Source organism: Chiroxiphia lanceolata, chromosome 16 (assembly GCF_009829145.1).
Source record: "Chiroxiphia lanceolata isolate bChiLan1 chromosome 16, bChiLan1.pri, whole genome shotgun sequence".
In the NCBI taxonomy this organism is placed as follows: Eukaryota; Metazoa; Chordata; class Aves; order Passeriformes; family Pipridae; genus Chiroxiphia; species Chiroxiphia lanceolata.
Genome location: NC_045652.1, coordinates 15,232,925 through 15,254,138, shown reverse-complemented (window position 1 = coordinate 15,254,138; position 21,214 = coordinate 15,232,925). Strand labels below are relative to the sequence as shown.

Below are 21,214 nucleotides of genomic sequence, written 5' to 3'. Positions count from 1 at the left end.
ATCCCTGCAAGTGTCCAAGGCCAGGTTGGACGGGGCTTGGAGCAACCTGGGCTAGTGGGAGGTGTCCCTGCCCATGGCAGGGGGTGAGACTGGATGGGCTTTAAGGTCCCTTCCCACCCAAACCGTTCCAGGATTCCACAAAGAGGCAGGAGGGACCCACCCAGCCCATTGTGGCAGGTGCAGGGGAGCAGGGCCAGGTCCCCGAGGGGATGAGTGAGCGCAGGGATCCTTCAAACCCTGAAGGCAGAAGGTCTCCAGGTGTGAGGAGGGGGGGAGCAGGTGCTCTGCACATGTTTTCCATGTATTCCCCTGGGAACTGTGCTGAGCTCATGTGAGCAGAGCCCTGCAGAGCCTGAGCTCACCCGGCCGCTCTCCGGCAGGTCGGGAATGTCAGTCATTCCAATGTGCTGCACAGTGGGATCAACCCACCATCCTTGGCATCTGCCTCCCTCCCCCCAGCCCATGTGACCATCTCCCCTGGGCAGAAATTCAGTGTCTGACAGTCATGGAGGGCACAAACAGCCAAGGAATTGAGCCAAATGCAGGAGGAGGTGGGAGATGTTTCCCAGCTGATCTGTTCCTCCTGAGGGAGGACAGACCTGCTCCAGCATCTGCTCTCTGGTGCTTTGGAGCAGCATGTTGCCCACCTTTGTTGCTGTTCATCTCCCTTGAGAAGCCAGGTGGTCTGAGGAGCACCCCCCTCCTCCCTGGGCACGTTGCCTCCAGTACCACCCAGTGGTTCCCTCGTGCTCCAAGGCTGGAAATATGGTTTTAATAACGTGTCCATAAATCATTTTGTACAGAGCAGCTGGGAATAGGCCCAAAATTCCCAGGTACAGGAAAGCCTACACAGTGCTGGTGCCTTCAGCTCACCTCATGAAGGGGGGGGGGGCTACCAAAGGGCATTGCCACCACTGGGCACAACCCACCTTCCAGGGAAGCAAGGATGGGATTCAGGGCCCTAAACTGAGATATCTGGTGCTGTGTGAGATACTCCGGGGTCTCCATGGGGCTGCCAGGAACTACAGGATGGCTGAGCCTGCTGGAAGAGCAGCTGGAGCCCTGCTCTGATGGCATCTGCACCTTGGACACATCTTCCCTCTGTGAGGAAGACCAGGGGACAACCCTTGCTGCTCCTCAGGAGCAGGGGGAGCCACGAAGGCGATGCTGCTGGGCAGAGGTGACACGTGTGACCTGCAGTGGCAGCAGAAATCACCTAAAGCTGCCTAAAAAGAAATGTCATGTCAAAACAACCACATCAACGTGCATTTTTACAGCCCTCCCCAGATTTTTGTCATGGATTCCCCCACTGGAGTCACGCTGGGCTCTGACAGACACAGGATACGGCTCATGACAGATTGGTTGTTTAAAAGGTATCCTGTTCTCCAGCTCCAGTAATTTGGGAAGCTCATTCACAGCCGTGAGGGCTGTTAGCCAGCAATTCTCTGAGTCTGCAGGGTCTGCAGCCAGTTGGGGTTCCCTGTCCCTGAACATCCATCACTGTCACACCTCCCTCCTGCTCTGACTCCCAAATAACAAGTGATGGCACACTGGAGCAAAGCAAGTCCTCCCAGCTGTACGTCAGGACAGATGCCCAGCAAAGAAACTGGTTGGGATCACTTTTTTTTTCCTGGTTTCACAATGGATTTTAGATTTTGAGCATGGGTTGGCTTCAGGGCAAGAGCTCCATGAAGAACAACACCCCATCCCTGCTGCCCAGGCTTCCCCATTCACCCTGTTCTTCCCATCATCTCCATGTGCTCCGCAGCAACAAGATTTTCTAGCAAGAAAAGCAGAAAAAATATTAAAAATCACAGAGAAGAATCACCTGTGGCACAGTTTGGGAGCACAAAGCCCTTTTGCTGCCCATATCATGGAATCATAGAACCACATGTGTTGGAAGGGACCTTAGAGCTCATCCAGTCCCACCCCCTGCCATGGGCAGGGACACCTTCCACTAGCCCAGGTTGCTCCAAGCCCTGTCCAACCTGGCCTTGGACACTTGCAGGGATGGGGCAGCCACAGCTTCTCTGGGCAACCTGTGGCCTCCCCACTCTCCCAGGGAACAATTCCTTCCTAAAATCCAGCCTAAACCTGCCCTCTGCCTGTGTGAATCCATTCCTCCTTGTCCTGTCACTCCGTGCCCTTGTAACCAGTCTCTCTCCATCTTTCTCGCAGGCTCCCTTCATCTGGACATTTGAAGGGGAAAAAAAAATATTCCCCAGCTGAAGGCTTTGCCTCTTCCCAGGGTGTTCCTTCGTCTCTGGCGCTCGGAGCAGTGACGGGAAAAGCAGCTGCTCGGCCGCGGGGTCTTCGCGGAGGGACCTCGCCCCGACAACGAGAGGAGTTTTCACCTGGGTGCTGGAAACAATGCCATCCACAGAAGGCCACATTGTTACCTTGCCATTTGGAAGCAATTACCTGCATGTTACGTAAAACTTTTATTAAAGGACCGGAGAAATCCAGTAATGTGTTAATCACCGGGTGAGTGACATCTGCTCGGTGCCAGGCGTCCTGGAGGGGCGGGAGGAGGGTTCAGCAGTTCAGAGTGATTACCAAAACATATTGCTCCTTTTCTCGTCCTCCTACGTGTTAATTTTTCAGATTTATTATCTCAGGCTCCTGCCTCTCGTATTTTCCCTGCGTGTCAACATCTGTTACATCTCTGCCTTTCACAGCTCTTCAGGCTTTGCCCCCCCTGAGCCTTCGGTGCTCGGAGGAGAGACCCGGCCAGCGCTCACCCAGGGCTTGGGCAATTTTCTAAACTAATCCAAAGCACAATTACCAGGGAAATTTGGCTCGTGGAGGCGTTCCTGGCATCAAAAAGGGAGCGGTGGATGGGCTCAGACCTAAGGAAACCAGGCAGGTTTAGAGCCAGACTTGGCTGTCAGGACAAGACTTGGTAAGTCTGGGGTGCTGTGAGGCTGCAGCTCTTTGAGAAACATGTGGTGGGTGGAAATGTGTCATGGAGAGATATTTGGTTCATTCCCACTCCTTCAGTTTGCTCATGCAAGCCTGAAGTAACTCCAATCAAACAACAAGCCATAAAATCCTCTGGGGATGCTCATCTTCAAAATCACAGAATCCTGGAATGGTTTGGGTTGGAATGGACACTTTCCACTGGCCCAGGTTGCTCCAAGCCCCATCCAGGCTGGCCTTGGACACTTGCAGGGATGGGGCAGCCACAGCTTCTCTGGGCAACCTGTGCCAGAGCCTTTCCACCCTCATAGGGAAGAATTTCTTCCATATATCAAACCTAAATTCCTCCTCTTTCAGTTAAAAGCAATTCCCCCTTATCATGTTACTCCAGACCCTTGTCCCAAGTCTCTCTCTAGCTCTCCTGGAGCCCCTTTAGGCACTGGAAGTTGCTCTAAGGTCTCCCTGGAGCCTTCTGGAGCAATGCAGACAAGGAAAAATGGGATGTTCTGCCCAAGCCATTGCAGTCAAGGGGCTCTGCTCGTGTGTCTGATGTAGAAACATCCCTGGGGATCCCAGACCAGACTGGGACCTCGGGCAAAGCTGGGTGATTGGGCACTTCCCAAAATAAACTCACCAGTTGTTTGGGGTAGGATTCATCCCACTGGCTCCTCCTCCACCGGGGGCAGGCTGGGGTTCCCTTGGCTTCTGAGGAGAATGTGCTGAGCTTGGGGCTGCAGGGAGGGAACATCCTCGGAGTGCTGGGAGCCCTCTGGCTCTGCAGGTGGGTGTTCCCACACTCTCCCCACGATGGAGATTCCTGTAGAAATGCTTCCCTTTGTGGGGGAAAGCCACGGCCCTGAGCTCATTGCCCCACATCCCAGGGATCAGCCCGAATCCCAGGGATCAGCACTGGTGCTGCCAGATGGGCACAGACAGGCAGCTGCCCACCAGCCATCAAAACCTGTCCTAAAGCCATTGGGAGAATCCCTCTGCCTTAAATCATGCACTGGCCTGAATATATTAAATACTCTGTGTATATTAAATACCCTGCATTTATTATATCCCCTGTATATTCTGAATACTCTGCATATATTAAATACCCTGTGTATATTGAATACCCTGTGTATATTGAATAGCCTGTGTATATTAAATACCCTGTATATATTGAATACCCTGTGTATATTGTATACCCTGTATAATCAAATAACCTCTATATATTACATCCCCTGTATATACTGAATACCCTGTGTATATTAAATACACTATATATATTACAACCCCTATATATATTAAACACCCTGTATATATTAAATACCCTGTATATATTAAATACCCTGTATATATTAAATACCCTGTATATATTACATCTCCATATATATTACACACCCTGTGTATATTAAATACCCTGTATATATTACACCCCCTGTATATACTGAATATCCTGTGTATATTAAATACACTATATATATTACAACCCCTGTGTATATTAAACACCCTGTATCTATTAAATACCCTGTATATATTACATCCCTGTATATATTAAATACCCAGTATATATTACATCCCCTGTATATACTGAATACCCTGCATACATCCAGTATCTGGTTCAGTGGGACACTGGCTGTGGGTGGTGGCTGCAGGATGTGTTTGGGAGCAGTGGGAAGCACAGCCATGACACAGAATCTCACCCCAACACGACTCACTAGAAAAGCCTTTTGCAGGTAACTTCCAGGTGCTTCCCTGGATCACGTTCCAGACAAATTCCTGTTATATCCAAGCCAAAGGCTTTCTGCTCCCAACCCTCAAACCCCACTCCTAATTTATGCTTTTTTTATTATTTTCTTCCCTCACCCGTGGTCTGCTCCCCTTCCCTGATAAAAATTACAGCTTCCATGTATCATTTTTCCAAGGGTTGCTATAAATCCAGCTTGTCCCATCCTTCCCACTTCACCTACACAAACTCTCTGCCCGTCTCCCTCTGCAGGTCGTGTTACTGCTGTGCCCTCACACATCCCCTTCCCACAGCCTTTTTGGAGAGGGAGGAAAAAGTGAACAATCAAATAATCCCCAGATCCTGAAATCTTTCCAGGCCATCTCCAAAGCTGCAGCGTGGCTGGTATTCCACACGAATAAAACTTGTGGGTTTTAATGGTGGAACTTCCTGATTTATTTCCTTTTTTTTTTTTTTTTTTTCCCAAATAAAATGCTTTCATTTTAATTGCAAACAAATTATTTGAAAGTAATTAGCAGCAGCTTGGAGAGGCAGGAGTGACACTCCCTGTCCTCAGAGCCCACAGGACCAGGGGTCACTTCAGGATGCTCCTGCCTGTTTTCTCCCAAGCCATTTCCAGATTTAACTTCCCGAATGTTTGAGCTATTGAACCATTCCTGCTCTCCAAAAACAGCTGATGGAAACAAAAGACTTTCCTGCTTGTTGTATTCTGTCAGTAAATCCTCCTTTTTCTCCATCTGGGAGCACAACTTCCCAATTTTTTCCACGAACAGAAGAAAAAAGTCAAGTATAGAGTGGTCAGTACCTGGCATGGGAGTTTGCAGAACCGGTTTCAGGAGGAAAAAAGAGGAATTTTTGCTGAATCCTGGAATGGTTTGGGTTGGGAGGGACCTTAAAGCTCATCTCATTCCACCCCTCTGCCATGGGCAGGGACACTGGACCAAGTTGCTCATGGGGAGCTTCTTCCAAGCCTGAACACAAGGAGAGAAGACAGTTAATGCCAACATGAAAATGTGACCAATGGAGAGGAATTTTTGGGAGACCCTACTTTAGCCTTTCTTTTTAAATCCAGCACTTAAAGATGCTGCTCTGTCTTAAACATGATTTTAAAGCACTAAGCTCTGGCAGTTCTACCCCACAAATGCGTGACCTTGGATGACACCGATCTGCCAAAAAAGGAGGGGGGGGGAAAAAAAAAGGTGTTGCTGATATTTATTTATTTTATGCTCCCATTCCTCATCCATCATCGGGTAAATTCGCTCTTGGCAGCACCAGCAACTTCCTCAAAGGCAGCCAAGGTGACCACTAAAATTAGCATCAAATCCCCAGAACGCTTTACATCATGTACACGTTATTTTTCACTGGACATAAATTGTGAGGTGCTTGGCTTTTGTTTGGAGTCCCCACGGGGTGGGGTTACCCCGGGCATCGCTCCGCGCCGGGGACGGAACCGGCCGAGGCGACCGACTCCAAATGTGGAAGGGAAACGTTTTTATTTCGCTGGAGAAACGTTCTCAGTCCTCCCCGAGATGACAAAAACGTCTGCAGAACCAGCACTGCCCGAGACCTCAGACAGTAAAACTCAATTTTCATCCTCTCTCATAAATTTTTTTCTGCTTAATGAGAAGTCCTGGAGGAGCCCATTTCCCTGTCAGAGCCAAGGAAAATAGACGTGTGCGTGGTTAAACGGGAACGGGAATGACCCTTCCCTGTCCTGGAGCTGTTAAACAGCTGCATCCACAGCCCTGCTGGATCCTCCTGCCTCCCTCAGCCCCAGCTGGGGGAGCACAGGATGCTCTGGCAAAGGGGGATTTTTCATCACAGGATCACTGAGGTTGGAAAAGCTCTCCAGGATCACCGAGCCCCCCCTGTGCCCCATTCCTACCTTGTCCCCCAGCCCAGAGCACTGAGTGCCATGGCCAAGCCTTCCTTGGGCACCTCCAGGGATGGGGACTCCAACCTAAGCTGGATGGGCTTTTCCAACCTAAATGATTCTGGAATTCTCATCCCAAGGCAAGGCTTGGAGCAGAGAAGTGAAGCCAGGCAGGTAGTGCTGCTGGGAGGAGTAATTAGTGAAATGCTCATGGAGAAGCAGCATCATCCAGGGATTTCCCAGCTCACCTGGGCAGTGTCCGAGGAGCCACGAGGTTGGAGAGATGGAGAACAGGGAATGAGGCACCTGATTGTACCTGAGCCTGGAGAAGGGCACTCAGGACTTGCTCCATGACAGGATCCAACGTCCACAGACCTCGTCCTTCTCATCCTCCTTGTCCTCCGAGGGAGCTGCAAAAACAAAAGTGGGGGAAAAAAAACCCCATCAGCAATGGGGAGGTGGAAATTCCCTGCAGGGATAACACTGACTGTCCCAACATCCCTGGGATTGCCCAGAACGGTGGGTCCAGGTAGAAACACAGAGTCATCACGGCTTGAAGAGACCTCTGAGATCATCGAGTCCAACCATAAACCTTAAAAATGTCAGAGTGCTAATTAGCTAATGAGCCAGGGGCTTGTTAATTATTGCTAAAGGGGGCTGGGGAGGGGGTGCACTAGAGGGCACTGTCGCCTGCAGATCCTCACAGGGAGGACACAGGATTTTTAAAGATGTTGTGATAACTCCCCTCGGCATCCTGACCTTTAGGCTGAGTGACTGGGCCACTGCTTTGTAAAAAAATTATATATATATATATATATATATATATATATTTGAAATATATATATTTAACCCCCCATATATATATATCACATAATATCATATATTTTATATATATCCCTTACCTATATATTTATATATTAAATATAAGGATATTTAATATCATATCATAATATAATATATTTAAAAAATAATCTGCTCAGGCTGCTGAGAGAGGATGTGGGAGATCTGTGGGTGCAACATTCAAACCTTTGCTCCCTGAATGTTGCAATAACATGTTTTTTTTAGCATGTTTCAACCCACTCAGTCTTGTGCAGGGTCCAAAAGTAGCCAAGGAATTTCCTGGGCTGGAGAGGGTCAGCCCTTTGGAGGGTGCAGCAGAGCTGTGTGTCTGGATTCCTCCTTTACAGGTGGGATTTGTTTGGGATTGTGCATCAGAGGGACAGTGAGAGGGGAGGGAGGCAGAGGGGCTGCACGTGGAAAAGTCATGGAGCGTGTGCTCACAGGCAAAAAAATCGCTTGTTAAAGAAAATAAATGAAGAAAAAGGCAATTTTCCCCCTGCAGCACATCCTGCCTGGGCTGGGAGCGGGGGCTGTGGTGGGAGCAGCCAGGACTGAAGGGAGCAGCTCCGATTTCCAGGGATGAAGCTGCAGGGACACAGACAGGACAGAAATTCCCCGTCTGGAGTTCAGCCAGGACCGGCTCCGGCTGCCACCAGGCTCCGAGCAGGGGCTGGTCGGGATCTGGGGTCACACCAGCCCTGTTTGCAGAGGGAAAGATTAAAGGCCTTGTGGACTCCTTGGAAATCCCTGGTAGCAGCAGCTCTGGGGACTGGAGTCAAATCAACCCCAGACTGACACCAACCATTAGCGGAGACATTCAGGGGAAAAAAGGGGGAATATTTCATTTGCCTCCTGGAAATGGCGATTCCCGAGTTCCCAGTGAGGCTGGAGAGGGTCTGTGGGCTGGGACATTCCTGAGTGACCTCGCTGCTCTCTCCCACCCCCACCCCCAGAATTAGCCATAAAGGCCAAAGGGACAGAAAAATTCCTGATTTGGATCACGAGACATTCCATCTTACCTGAGCTGCACCTCTGGAGTGTGGGGACACTGGGAAGAGCTACAGCTCAGCCTGCTCCGGATCCGAGGTCTCCCGGGAGAGCTCATGCTGCAGGTGAGGAGCTGCTCCCACACGGACCCTGTGGTGGAGCATCCCTCAGGAGACCACAGCTATCCACACACTGCACACCCCCACTGCTGGAGCCAATCCCAAACTTCCCAGTGTTTGCTCTGATTAAATGACCACAGGAAATGAACTTCCCACCCACCTGGAGATTCCTTCAGGAATGCTTTCGTCGGGGTGTGGAGGGTGATTTTACAGGACGAGTGCAGGCAGAAGAAGGTATAAGGTTTCCATGGAAGCCACATGTTCCTGTTACTGGTTTGAGACCCAGCAAAACTGGGAGAAACAGGTTTTTGGGGAGGGGACCCCCAAGATGGCCCCCTCAGCCTGGTGCACCTCCCCACCCCCAGCCAGCAGATCTTATCTCCCCGAGATTTATTTCCAGTCCTCTTTTCAAGACATGATGTCAGGATTCTAATAACCTGACTAAGGCAAGCCCTGGATGGAATTACCATTGTGTTTATCAATTTCCTTCTTCTTTTTCTTTTCTTGTCTCGATTAATCATGGAACAGCCCGATGGAAAAGTCCTGTTAGCCCGAGCTGCCTCCCAGCCAAGGCAGGCCTGGTCCCTCATCCCCCGTCTTCTGTTTCATCCAGGGCTATTTTTAAAAACTCCCCGGTGACGAGACTTCTTGAATCACAGGAGCGAGAAATGGAAAAGACCTATTAGCTCATGCAGTCTGTCTGCTGGCCAGAGCAGCCCGGGCCCTGCAGCCCAGTTTTTCGTGGTTTAGCTTCCACCTTTGGTTCCCTTGGGAGATTTTCCTGCTGGCAAACACGGCCCACGCTCAGGTTTGTGCCTGATGTCATGTTGGAAAGGGAAAATGCCCAGCACTGGCCTCAGCTGGCTGAGGGGTTTAAGGCTGGTCTGTGGGATGGGTCAGGGCGAGTGGGTGGGCACTGCCCTGCTCAGACCCCGGGGTGCTGCTCCGTGGGCATCCCTGGGAAGGGACCTGTCCTGCTCCAAATCCCGCAGCTTTCCCTGAGCTGATTCCGTGCTGGCTCTGGGGCTCATGAACAAGATGGACAGACCAGCTTTGGACAGGCTAATTAGCCCTGCAGCACCACCGCTAATTGGTTTTTAGGCAGAAATGGCACTGATCTGCCTGCAAACATCCCTTCATCCCGAGAGCCTCCTGCACCTCCACGTGGTGCCCACCTGCAGCCCCCCAGCTGTGCTTCCCCCAGGGATGATCCCTGAGCACCATGGGGGGAGCTTGGATGGTGCTGGGGGTTCCCATGGGTGCCAGGGGCTCCCATGGGTGCTGGGTGCCCATGACCTGCCCACCTAAAACACCCAAACCACGAGGTGCCCTCGATCCCTCGCGGTTCTGGGGTCTGCCCCAGCCTTATCTGCCTCGAGTAATCACAAATAATTGGTGGCTCCCCAGTGCACTGATCTAATAGCAGCACGAATAAAGTTATTTTGAACAGTTGTTCATGAGTTCATCTCCTGGAAAGCCTCAGCCCCAGCTGTTGCTGTGCTTTTGATTAAAAAAAAAAAAATAAAATAATATATTAAACTCAACCCGGGGATTATCGGGGCTAAGCACGTCTCAGCCCTCCCTCCTCCCCGTGTCAGGTGCCCGGCCGGGCTATAAACCCCTCTTTGTGTGCGGCTCCCTCGCCCCTTTCTCCCGGAGCTGGCAGCGGCCCCGCCGGGATTTGGCAGCTCTCCGGGATGCCAGCGCGGGGTGCTGGCAGTGCCGCCGGCTCGCGGGTGCCCGGGCCCGCCTGGCAGCAGCTTCAGCATCCAAATGGTCGCCCAGGCCTCCGGCCAAGTCCATTTGTTAATGGTCAAGCTATGGGGAGCTGTTCGGGGAGCAGCAAATTGAATTAGGCACGAGCAGGGAAAAGGGAGGCAGCGAGGGAGGGAGGGAGGGAGTGCGGGTGGGATGGGGAGGAACCGTGCGGGTCTCCAGCCCGGAGAAGCGGGGGTGGCACTGAGGGAGCTCGGGGACAGTGTGACGGCGAGGGACCTGCAGCAAACACGGGCACAGACGTGTCCCCAAAGTGGGGGTGTCACATCTGGGGCAGCCGAGCCCCGGCACCCACCCAGAGCCCGCAGCCTGTGGAGCAGCCGGGCAGTGGGATGGCCCTGGAATCAGGGACCCACAGCCCGTCCCTGCAATAATCCCCTCCCAGGGACGTGCCTGTCACCCCGCGCAGGTGCCCGGGGACCCTCCCAGGACACCTTCCCGGTGTCCAGCTCCAGCTCCTGCTCCCAGCCGGCCCCATCTGGTTGCTGCCACAGCAGACTCGCATCAGCCTTGTCACTCCAGCTCCCAAGCTCTGCAGGCTCCAGGCTCTGCTTTTCAACCACCCCAATCTCTGTCCCGATCTCTCCGAGAAGGCAGGAGAGCGTAGGATGGGAATGTCCCCTCTCCCCTCTGCAGAGGTGGCCGCAGGACCCCGGGCCGAGCGCGGGGCCAGGCGTGGGAGCTCAGCTCCAAGGAATCAGCGCCGGAGCAGCTCGTCTGGCTCCTCTGCCAGAGCAGGGATGAGTTCAGCTCCCACCTCCTGCTCCAGGCCTTGGCCAGGACAACCTGTGCTCTGGCAGCAGTGGGTTCAGGATGGGTGGGAGATGGTGCCTTGCCCCCCTCTCCCCAACACCCCTGTGCCCAGGGCAGCTGTCGGGATGGGGGGACAGCGGTGCCACAGCCTCCTCCCCCACCAACATCTGGGTGCACTCGGTCTGATCCCAGCACAAAATCCAGCTGGACACACGTCCCAGCAGCTGGACAGACACAGACACAGGATGGGAGGGGGTGGGGGTCACCCCCTTCCCACATCAGCTCGGCTCTGTCTGACTGCAAAATCCCGCGCCCAGACCCCTCTGGAAGGGCTGGATTAGCAGCCTGGACGTTTGGAGAAATTCCTGCTGAGGCAGAACAAGCAGAGAGGGCCTGTCCTGCACACTTGGGATGTTCTTGCCGAGCTGGGATAATTAGAGAGAGGACACGGACAATAAGGAGGAGTTTCACACTTAACTTCCCTTGTCCAATCAATTAGGTAAGAACAGAGTTATTCCACACAGCCACCCGAGGAGGTCCCTCCTCCTCCTCCTGGATAATGACAATTTTAAAAGCAGAGCAATAAACCCACACCAATAATTGTCCAAGGACTGGGAAAACTTGGGAGCAATGCAGTGAAAAAGGGAAAATGGGATCAAAAACCAGAAAAAATGCTTGATAGCACCAAATCCTCAACATATTTAAGGCTGAACACGCAGAACATTGTCTTAAAATTAAACTATAGGGTTGAAGATAAGGAGATGGGCAGTTGGTCATCACTGTACCAATTAAGATATTAATTCACAATCTCTGAGTCTTCTTCTCTAATTCTCTTCCCTGTTTCTAAACTAAAGACACTGTACCAAAGCAGTGCAGGTTTCTGGAAGCCAGTTCCACCCAGATCCCCCCCTCTCCTGGCTTTCTCCCCATGGCTCTTATTTTCCTTTTCAGCATCAGCATCTAAACATCTGGGTCGTGGTGGAGCTTAGAGCTGGAAGCAACACAATATAGTGAGAAAGGATGTTTTTGTGCTATTTCCAACCTTCCCAGAACAGAGACCTTCAGAAAGCCCCTCACAAAGGCTGCTTTCTTCCTCCAGCTACTTTGAAAAGCTGGGTGAGATCCTCGGTTATCTGCCTAGACCAGGGTAGTACAAGACAGAGACGATCAAAAAGGAGGGGGAAGGGGCGACAAAAACCACGGCCAAGTGTTTTTTTTGGTGGTTTTGTTTGTTTCTTTTTAGCTTCTTTTGGTTAAAACTGGAGTTTTGGAGCAGCTCCAGCCTCCTCTGTGCTGGGGGATGATGGGGGATCTGACTGATTTACTAAAGATCCTCACTGATGTTAGAATTCTGCTTTTTCCCCATATTAAAATTTCTCTTTTTTTTTTGATAAAATGGTGAATCAGAGTAAATTCGGGGAGGTTAAAGAAGCTTCACTGCTCAGCACACCCTGGGCTCAGCTGAGCCCTCTGAGCATCCCTTCCCAGCAGCCAAAATCCTTGGGCGAGCTCAGTGGGCACCAAGGCTGGTTTGGGAATGGGGCAGACTGTCCCAGTTTCCCTCCTCCATCCTGAAATGCCCTCTGAAGAGAGGAAGGGCCGTGATTTGGGTCTCCTTGAACTCTGCCTCAGGGGTGAGGGTGATGCTCAGCTCAGTCCCTTCTCCCACCCGCTCGGGTGCTCCTGTGCCTGCAGGACAGACCCAACGCCCACACCGAAAATGATGGGGGTCCTGCTCCTTCCTCTTGTCCCATCCTGGGTCCAGAGGTTCCTCTGGCTGCTCCGAGGAGCTCACTTGGAGCCAGTTGGAGGGGCTGCCAGCGGGAGCGGCGCTGCCAAGCGCGACGCGCTGCGGTTCTTTCAGAGGTGGAGTCTGTCTGCCCAGCCTGGCTGGGGCTCAACTATGTCCCTGTGATCTCCACCGACGCTTCACCTCCTTCCACACATCCCCCCAGCTAATCCCCAGCTGCCCAGGGCCAGGCCTCCATTTTCCAGTTTAGGAACCGGACCCTCTTTGCCTCCCCCCAGCCCGCGGGCGAACGTTTGTGCAGGGCAGGTTGTCCCCATGGGGAAAGTTCCTGTCCTGATCTCTTCCCCCCCTTTTTCTTCCTGCTTTGCACACCAGAACCAGAGCAGAGCTGAACAGCAAAGTCCTCTCCTTCCACCTCCAGCCCTCATCCATTCCCACTGGACTCGGGCTCACTCCCTCAGTCCTTGGAGACTGAGCTCCACGTTCTCCCACAGCACTGGGAAGGCCCCCGGCTGCATCCCCTCTGCTCCCTCTCCCACCTCATTCTCCCTTTTGAGGTATAATCCCCTGTCAGGAATGCTTGGAAACGCCAGGTTTTGTTGCCATACAAAGCTGCACCCCAGAGCTGCTCGAAGCATCACCCAAACAGCAGGAGCAGGGACAAAGAGAAAGGGACAACATGGATAAAGTCCCTCTGGAGGAGCTTCTTATGGTCCCACGGATCCTCACAGTGGAACCCACATGTAGAACCAGCCAAGCCTCCCCATGGCACCCCAACCCCTGCCAGAGCCATGGGCCAGTCCCTGAGGGTGCAGGACCCCCAGGAGGGCACAGCACCTCCAGCACATCCCTGGAGAAGAGCACAGGGATTCAGGGAACACGAGTGGGGCAGTTCTAACCCTATTTGGCAGAAGAAAGCACCCCCCCCCCCTCCCTGCCAGGGGTCCCTGCCCACAGCAAGCCCAGGTACCAAGTGGGCAGGGACGTGGAGAAGCCCTAACCCAGCCCCACAGTCGCCTCAGCACCCGAGGTTCCCACTTCCCAGGTACTGGAAAACCAGGCGCCGTGGCTTTTGTAGCACATCCCTTCCTGCAGGCAGCCCCAGAACATATTTGATCACACACATAATCTCACAGGAAAAAAAAAATAAAAAAATCCCCTCGTCTCTGAGATTCCCAGACAGTACACTCAGCATCCTCACGCTACTGATGTCATCCTGCAGGAAGGTCCCTTGGGCCTGGCCTTGCTAAGCCGGAGCTGCTCTGAGCCCTCACCCACACACAGAGGTGGGCAGCCCCCACGAGCCCCTCAGTGCTGCCCCCCTGGAATGGCCCAGACACGTTTTATGGACCCCCTTTATACACTTGTTGAGTGTCTAAATTCCCTCTGCGCCCATGGGGAACATTAATAGCTCAGCAAAGCTCTGCTAATGCTGTTTTCTGTCCTCTGTGTTCAGCTGCAATAAAAATTAGCCAGGAATAAAAAATGACATCATAATAAATAGGAATAAACCCGACCCAGCAGATTCCTGAGGTGGCTCTGAGTGAGCAGGTGCCACCTCCAAGCCCAAAAACTTCATCTCAAAGCAACTGCAAGGCAGAGGCTGAGCTGAGGTAGAGCAAGGGAAAGGCAAGATAAGGTGGTGGCCAGGGGCCAGCGTGAATGTTTGACCCAAATGGCTTCAGCTCCAGCTGGTTGAGTGATTCAGTGCATCCAGCCCCATCCTGGCCTGGCCTGGCTCCGTGTTTGGGACGTGTCTCCGGAGAGACGGAGCTCCTTTGTTTTGTTTGTGTGAGTGCCTTGGATATCCAGGGAAGCGTGACACACCAGGGAATGTGACACACCAGGGAACGTGACACACCAGGGAACGTTGGCTGCTGCTCCTGGAGGAGATGCACATGCTGGAGCTGTGCTGGGGCTGGGCTGCCGGGCTCCCCTGGGACCCTCCTGCTCTCCCTTGACCCCAGGAGCATCCCTGACGCCTCTGTGGGACCCACAACTCTGTCCTGCCCCCAGCCCACCCGGCCCCCGGCCAGGAGAGCTCTGTGGGATGAGGGGGTGTAGGTGGAGAACAGGAGGGTTTGGCTGGATCCTGAGCATCCCATTAGTCCAGTGGTTTTGGTGGACATATAACCACCAACAGGTGGGGATGGAGGAGAAACCCAAGATGGAGCTGGGTTTTCAAGCTGAGTTGACAAATTGAATTTCACCCCGTCCACAAGTGGCCAGAGTAAGGTTTTAGGAATCACGAATTATAGAATCATGGGATCATTTAGGGTGGAAAAGACCTCTGGGATCATCAAGCCCAACCATTCCCCCAGCACTGCCAAGGCCACCACTAACCCATCTCCCCAAGTGCCACATACACATGGCTTTTAAATCCCCCCAGGGATGGGGACTCCACCCCTGCCCTGGGCAGCTGTTCCAGGGCTGGACAGCCCTTTCCATGAAGAAATCTTCCCTAATATCCAACCTAAACTTCTCCTGGTGCAACTGGAGGCCAGTGGGGCTGTGGGTTGAGCAGAGAAGCTGATGGGGAGGTGGGCACAGAGGTGACCCTCAACATCCCTGTGGGAACACCATCCTGACCCCAACTCCATCTCAGTTATTTTTTGGGATACACACACGAATCCTGCAGGGCTCAGCCACCCCTGGCAGGGCACAGCTGGCAAAGTGACATGAAGAAATGCTGAAAATGAAACCACAACAAAATTCTACACAGTTGCCTGTCCCTTCCCATTGGGTTCTTGGTCAACTAAATTGTTATTGAATAAGGCAAACTGTGTCAAAAATGTGCTTTAATGAAGTGCAGCAGGGGCTCTGGCATCGCTTCCCAAGCTCCAGGAAGGTTTAATCCCCCAGCTCCCTAAGCCACTGCATGACATGTGCTTTAAAGAGGAGCTGTTTTACTCCTGGCATTTCATGCATGTTATATTTTAAAGGCCCCTGCCAGTTTAGTTTAGACCCAAAATGTTGGTGTCACTGGGGGCTGGAGGAGGGGAGGGGCCTCACCAAAGGGATTAAAAATAAACCCAGAGGGTGACCCACAGCCTTGTGTTCTGACAGAAAGTCTGGAGGTGTCCAAAAAAATTTGGGAAGGGTCTGAAAACATCACGGGAGTGATGGGCAACCTCAACATCAGCCTCAGCCTCCAGCCCAGCACTGCTCCAGCCACCAGGGATAACCCCAGGGGACTCCACAGGCACCAAGAAAACGGGCTTTGCTAATTAGTCCTGGCTTAACTCAAGCAAAACTTTCTGCTCTGTTTGGTTAAGACCAGCCTGGAGTGAGTAAAATCTGCAGCAGGGAGGGAAAACCCTGCTGGCATCTCTCTCCTTTGCCTGGGAGAGCCCCACTCCGGGGGATATTAAAAGCTTTTGTTTCCAGGAGCTGTCAAACCCCTCACCTTTCACAAGCACTAAAACGGCCGAGGGAGAAAAGAGATCTGTGAGTGCAAGAATAATTTTGAACTCGTAAATTTGAGCCTGTAAATCAAGGGCTGACAGAGCGGTCGCTGCAACGGCTCCTGAGGTAACATTGAGGTTTTCTTTCACCTGAGGAAAAGGGAAAAAAATGCCCAAGTCTCTGCCCTTCCACTCCTGGGATGCTGTAAATCACCTTAATGTTACACCCTGGCTCTTAAAACAGCCTGAAAAGGAGCGTGGGGAGCAGACTGGGAAGCTGGGAGAGTTAAAAAGTACAGGGAGAAAGCTTTGTTTTTATAAAAATAACCCCAAACCATTCCCTCTCTGCTTTTAAAAGCACAGGGCAAATCCTGCACTCCCTGGGGACTGAGGCCAAGCCTTGGTCCTGGTCCTGCCCTAGTGATGAGCTTGGTGAGGGCACGGGGACAGTTTGGCTGCCACTGGAAAACCATGGGATGGGCCTGTCTGTCTCTGTGGGTTTGGATTTGGGATTGAGGAAACCAGAGAAAACAGAGGTGAGAGGAGAGAGGTGTCACACGTGTGTAAGGAGGGATGGGGGGTGGTGCTTGGAGGATCTGGCCACTCAATCATGGAATCACAGAACCATGGAAAAAACCTCCAAGATCGTCAAGTCCAACTTTTGGCCAAATACCACCAGCCCACTAAACCACAGAGCAGAGAATGACCCTACGATGTCCCCATCCATCACCCACTGAGCTGGGAACATCAATCCATCACCCACTGAGCTGGGAACATCAATCCATCACCCACTGAGCTGGGAACATCAATCCATCACCCACTGAGCCAGGAGTATCATCCCAACCTACGTCGTGATGGCAGACGGAGGCACCCACATGTCACAGCCACCCACCACGAGCCACACTCTGCTGTCACCACCAAAGGGACAGCACAGAACAGTGTCTACCCAAACTGGGGACACCCTTCCCAAACTGGGGACACCCTTCCCAAACTGGGGACACCCTTCCCAAACTGGGGGCACCCTTCCCAAACTGGGAGACCCACCACACCTCAACTGGAGATGCAAAAGCTCCAGAAGACAGGAGGTAACATAGGTAAGAGGAGCTCACACTGGTCACCCCACAGAAGGGACATCTGCCAAGCTGAGGGTGTCACCCACCTGCTAACCATGTCCCACCATCCCAGCTCCTCTCCTGGGAGGGCTACAGTGGGAATTAGGGAACATGGTGGGAAAAGTGGGAAAAACCCCTGCAGTTGGGCTCTGGGCTGTGTCCACATGCAGATTCTGGCTCTCCCAAAGTTAAAAATGTTGGATTCTCTTCCCCCCTGGGATTTCCTATGATTTCACCTATTTATTTTCCTATGGCTTTACCTGTTTTGGATAAAAAGGATATAAAGCTCAGCAGACCTTCATCTGGTGTCCCAGGGGCCGAAGGTGCTTTGACCCTCACCCAGAGGTCATTCCCACCTCCATCCCTGCTGTGCCTGGTGCAGCCCAGAGCAGTTAGGTCAGGAAGGCTGCGGGGCTGGTGGAGTACCAGGAGAAGGAGGAGGAGGAGAAGGAGGAGGAGGAAGGCCCTGGCACGTGGAGCACAAGTGCTCTCATGGCCCTCTCTGCTGCCTAATCCAGCGGGTTCAAAGCAGGCGCAGCTGCAGCGTCTGAGCTCTGACAGGTGATGGCTCAGCTGTCCCTCCCCAAGGGGCTGGGGGCTCAGGGGGGGCTGCTGTGGGGTCATCCAGCTCCATCCTGCCCTCGGGAAACCGCCTGCACCCCCTTAGTGGTCTCAGATAGCTCCTGCCCCTCTGCTCCCAAGGGATGGCACGTGACAGTGGGATGGGGCACAGTCAGCAAAGACATCCCAAAAAATCCTCCTGAAAGTGCTCTGGCTTGCTGGGAAAGGTGGGACCGACATGCTCAGCATGGAGACAGCACCAAGACCTTGCAGGCAGCACGTGCAGTGTCTGCCCTGTGCTGGCACCCCCTTCCCTGCCAGCCCATGGATCCCTCCAGCCCTTGACCTCTTGCAGGGAGACCAGCCAGGGTTGTGGGTGGGAGCAGTTCTTCCCACCCCTGGCCCTGGGCAAATTCCTGTGGGAATGCCCTCTGCTGCAGGAGGGGCTGGACAGCCCCTCTCTGGGAAATATTTTATCCCATCTTTTTCTGAAAACCCGCTTGCAAAGATCATCCCTTGGTGCACCTGACCCTGCTCCCAGTGCATCCAGCAGCAGGACCTGGAGAGGCTTTTTGGGCAATCCCAGCCACATCCAGAAAATCCAGCAGCCAGTGAAGCTGGAGGGACTTTTATTTCTGCTCCCAGCTGGGTGGGTGGTTCCCCACCAGCAGAAGGGACCATCTTCCACCAGCCAGGCAAAGCACAGCCATGGGCAGATGGCACAAACACATCCCTGCCTGGAGCATCCCGGCCAAAATCCACATCCACCAGGCTCAGGCTGGGACAGTGCCACAGGCTGAGAAGGTCCAAGTCCATCCTTGGCCTCCTGAGAGCCGCAGCATCCCACAACAATCCCAACCCCACTGCGGAGGGGTGCCCGGATTTCCTACATTCCTACATTTTGTTGTATAAATACAACAAAACACGACCTGAAATATTTCCCCACCAGCTGCAGCTCAGCACGACCAGACAGACAAACAGCTCCCTCACCTCCACTGCCCCCAGAAGTATCTATCAGACCCTGGGAAGTGCAGGTGTGGGGGGCAGATCCGAGCCCCCCGTCCCGCAGAGCCGGTGGCATCGCCGCAGCTCGAGCGCTCATTAAGCCCCTCGAGCCGCCGACGTCTGAGCAGCCCCATTATCCACAGAGCCCCCCTTCCCCACTGGTAATTTCTACTTATCTGCATATTTTATTGAAAATTAAAATCCTTTTGCAGGGTTTTTCCCAGGGCTCTGTCGGGAGCGATCTTTTCTCGCAGCCCTACTTGACTCCAATTAGTTGGGATAACAAAGCTGCCGCTGTCGGAGGATTATTGACAAATGCTCCAGGAGAAAAAAGGGCAAGAGAATGGTCCTCTAAAATGACAGCTTTTAGGGCTGGAAACAAAACCTCTGGGCGATTAACAGCGCCGGGGAGGCACGGAAAATAGCAATTCCCAGTTTTTTGATGGCATTTCGATTGATCGGCCCCCTGGAGCCAAGACTCTGTGTCTTGCTCCTGCTGGGTCACCACCAGCATCCCTCACCGTGGACAACACAGCTCATTCCACCCCCGGGACATCGGCACCAGCCACGGCTCCGTGGCAGGAGCCGGGGGAAGCCGGGAGTGTGGAAATCCATCCCGCTTCCCAGGCCTGGCGCTCCCGGATCCCGTTCCCATGGGCGCCCGTCGGCGCCGGGATCCTGCCCCCAAAAACCTGCTCGGTGCAGCTGCGCCCGCGGCACAAAAGGACTGAGGAGCATTGAGAGCAGCACAACTCCTTCACTGATCGCTCCTTAATGGTTCTTCATATTTTTCTCCCTGACTTTTTTTTTTTTTTTTCTTAATTTCAAATAAAAGATTCGGGGGGTTTAAAAATGAAGCGCGCTCCATAAAGGGCGGCGAGTGTTATCCCTAAAAGAAAAAAATTAAATAAATAAAAAACCTCACAGAGCTTTTTTTCTTTCCTAGGTGGCTCGGACAGCTGGCTCTTTAAATATTAATCAGGGGCTCATTGATATGCAAATATGGTAAGAGGGAATAATGCTCCCGCAGCTGCGCAGCCCCGGCCGAGTGTTGGCCTCCTCTCCACCATGAATGGGAATATCTGAGGACACAGGTGCAGGAGCCACCAGGAGCAAGATCCTGCTTAATAAGGTAATTTGTGAGCGATGCTCTATAGAGCCCAACCGGAGCAATCTTTTACCACTTGACAGTGTGTGACCACCAAACAAGGTGTTAATCTTATAATTGTGGCGGTGCCTGTTCCCCTGCCCGGCGTTCCTGGCCTTTTGCCCTGACACTTGGCCAGGGAAAATCAACTCCACTGACAGGTCGGCCCCGCGCCAACCGATCGGCGATAAATTATTTATTGTTCTATTCCCAGCAGGACAAGTAAACAGGAAAGACGGGGCATCCCACAGGGAGAACCACTCGGGATGTGCGTGGTGGGACCGGGCCGGGTGACTCCGAGTGGGCACCGCTGTCCCCCGTCCCCCACGGCTCTCACCTCTCTCTGCTGGGCAGGTGACCGTGTCTGATCGTGCAGGAGCAAAGCTGTCCCCACTGATGGTTCTGGTGGTGGCATCCGTGCCCAGGGACCCGTGGGTGGGGTGTTGGGGTGGTCACTCTCTGTTCCTCATGCCTGATTCCCTCGCTCCAAGGCCATTCTGTGGTGACCATGGTGGGGACCTTCAGCTGCTGCAGGACAGACAAGGGGGACAGCAGGTCAGAGCCCTCAGCAGGACTTCATGGAACCAGAGTCAGTGGAATTGGACACCCTGAAGTACCCAAAGGGCTCAACTCCCACAGTTTGGTCTCTCCTGTCATTTGCCTTTAGCCCAGATCATGGAATTATAGAATCAGAGAACACCCTGAGTTGGAAGGGACCCATGGGGATCATCGAGTCCAGCTCCTCCACGGGTCTACAGACCAGGGGAAGGCAGTAAGGAAAGGCCTCCCTCCACGAGGGCACCGAGAATTCCCCCTCCCTCACCCCCTACCGTGACCCATCGCTGATTTAAACGCTCACTCCCCTTCCCCACTCTCCTGGGAAGGCACGTCCTTGTCACCTCCCCACCCCTGGGGTCAGAGCTGGCCCTGGAGCCCGGCTCATTCCTCCTGCTCAGCGCAGGCACCTTGGCACGGCTCCATCCATCCCCCACGGGACCCCAGGGGCACATCCTGCCCGGAGCCTGCGGATACGACCCCGCTGGCGCAGGGGACTTTCGAGACCTGCCTCCCGTGGCTCCCCATCCTCCTTTTCCCTGCCAAGCTTCCTCACCCGGGCTCCCGGTGATGAATGCCCCGGGCCGGGGGTGCCGGTACCAGGCGCCGCAGCTGCGCGGGCGCAGATGGGCAGCTCCACGAGCCACAGCTGCACACTGCGGGCACCCCCGCAGCTGGCAC

The 21,214-nt window shown here is 53.3% G+C and overlaps 1 long non-coding RNA gene across 1 annotated transcript; it reads right to left on the bottom strand.

Annotated features, from left to right (window-relative positions):
* Positions 1 to 3,225: 3,225 nt before the first annotated feature.
* LOC116794996 lies at positions 3,226 to 20,497 on the bottom strand. The gene is made up of 4 exons (XR_004359940.1): positions 20,316 to 20,497; positions 6,773 to 6,934; positions 5,457 to 5,622; positions 3,226 to 3,752 (listed from the first exon to the last, which is right to left on the bottom strand). It is a non-coding gene; the product is annotated as an uncharacterized LOC116794996 (long non-coding RNA).
* Positions 20,498 to 21,214: the final 717 nt, after the last annotated feature.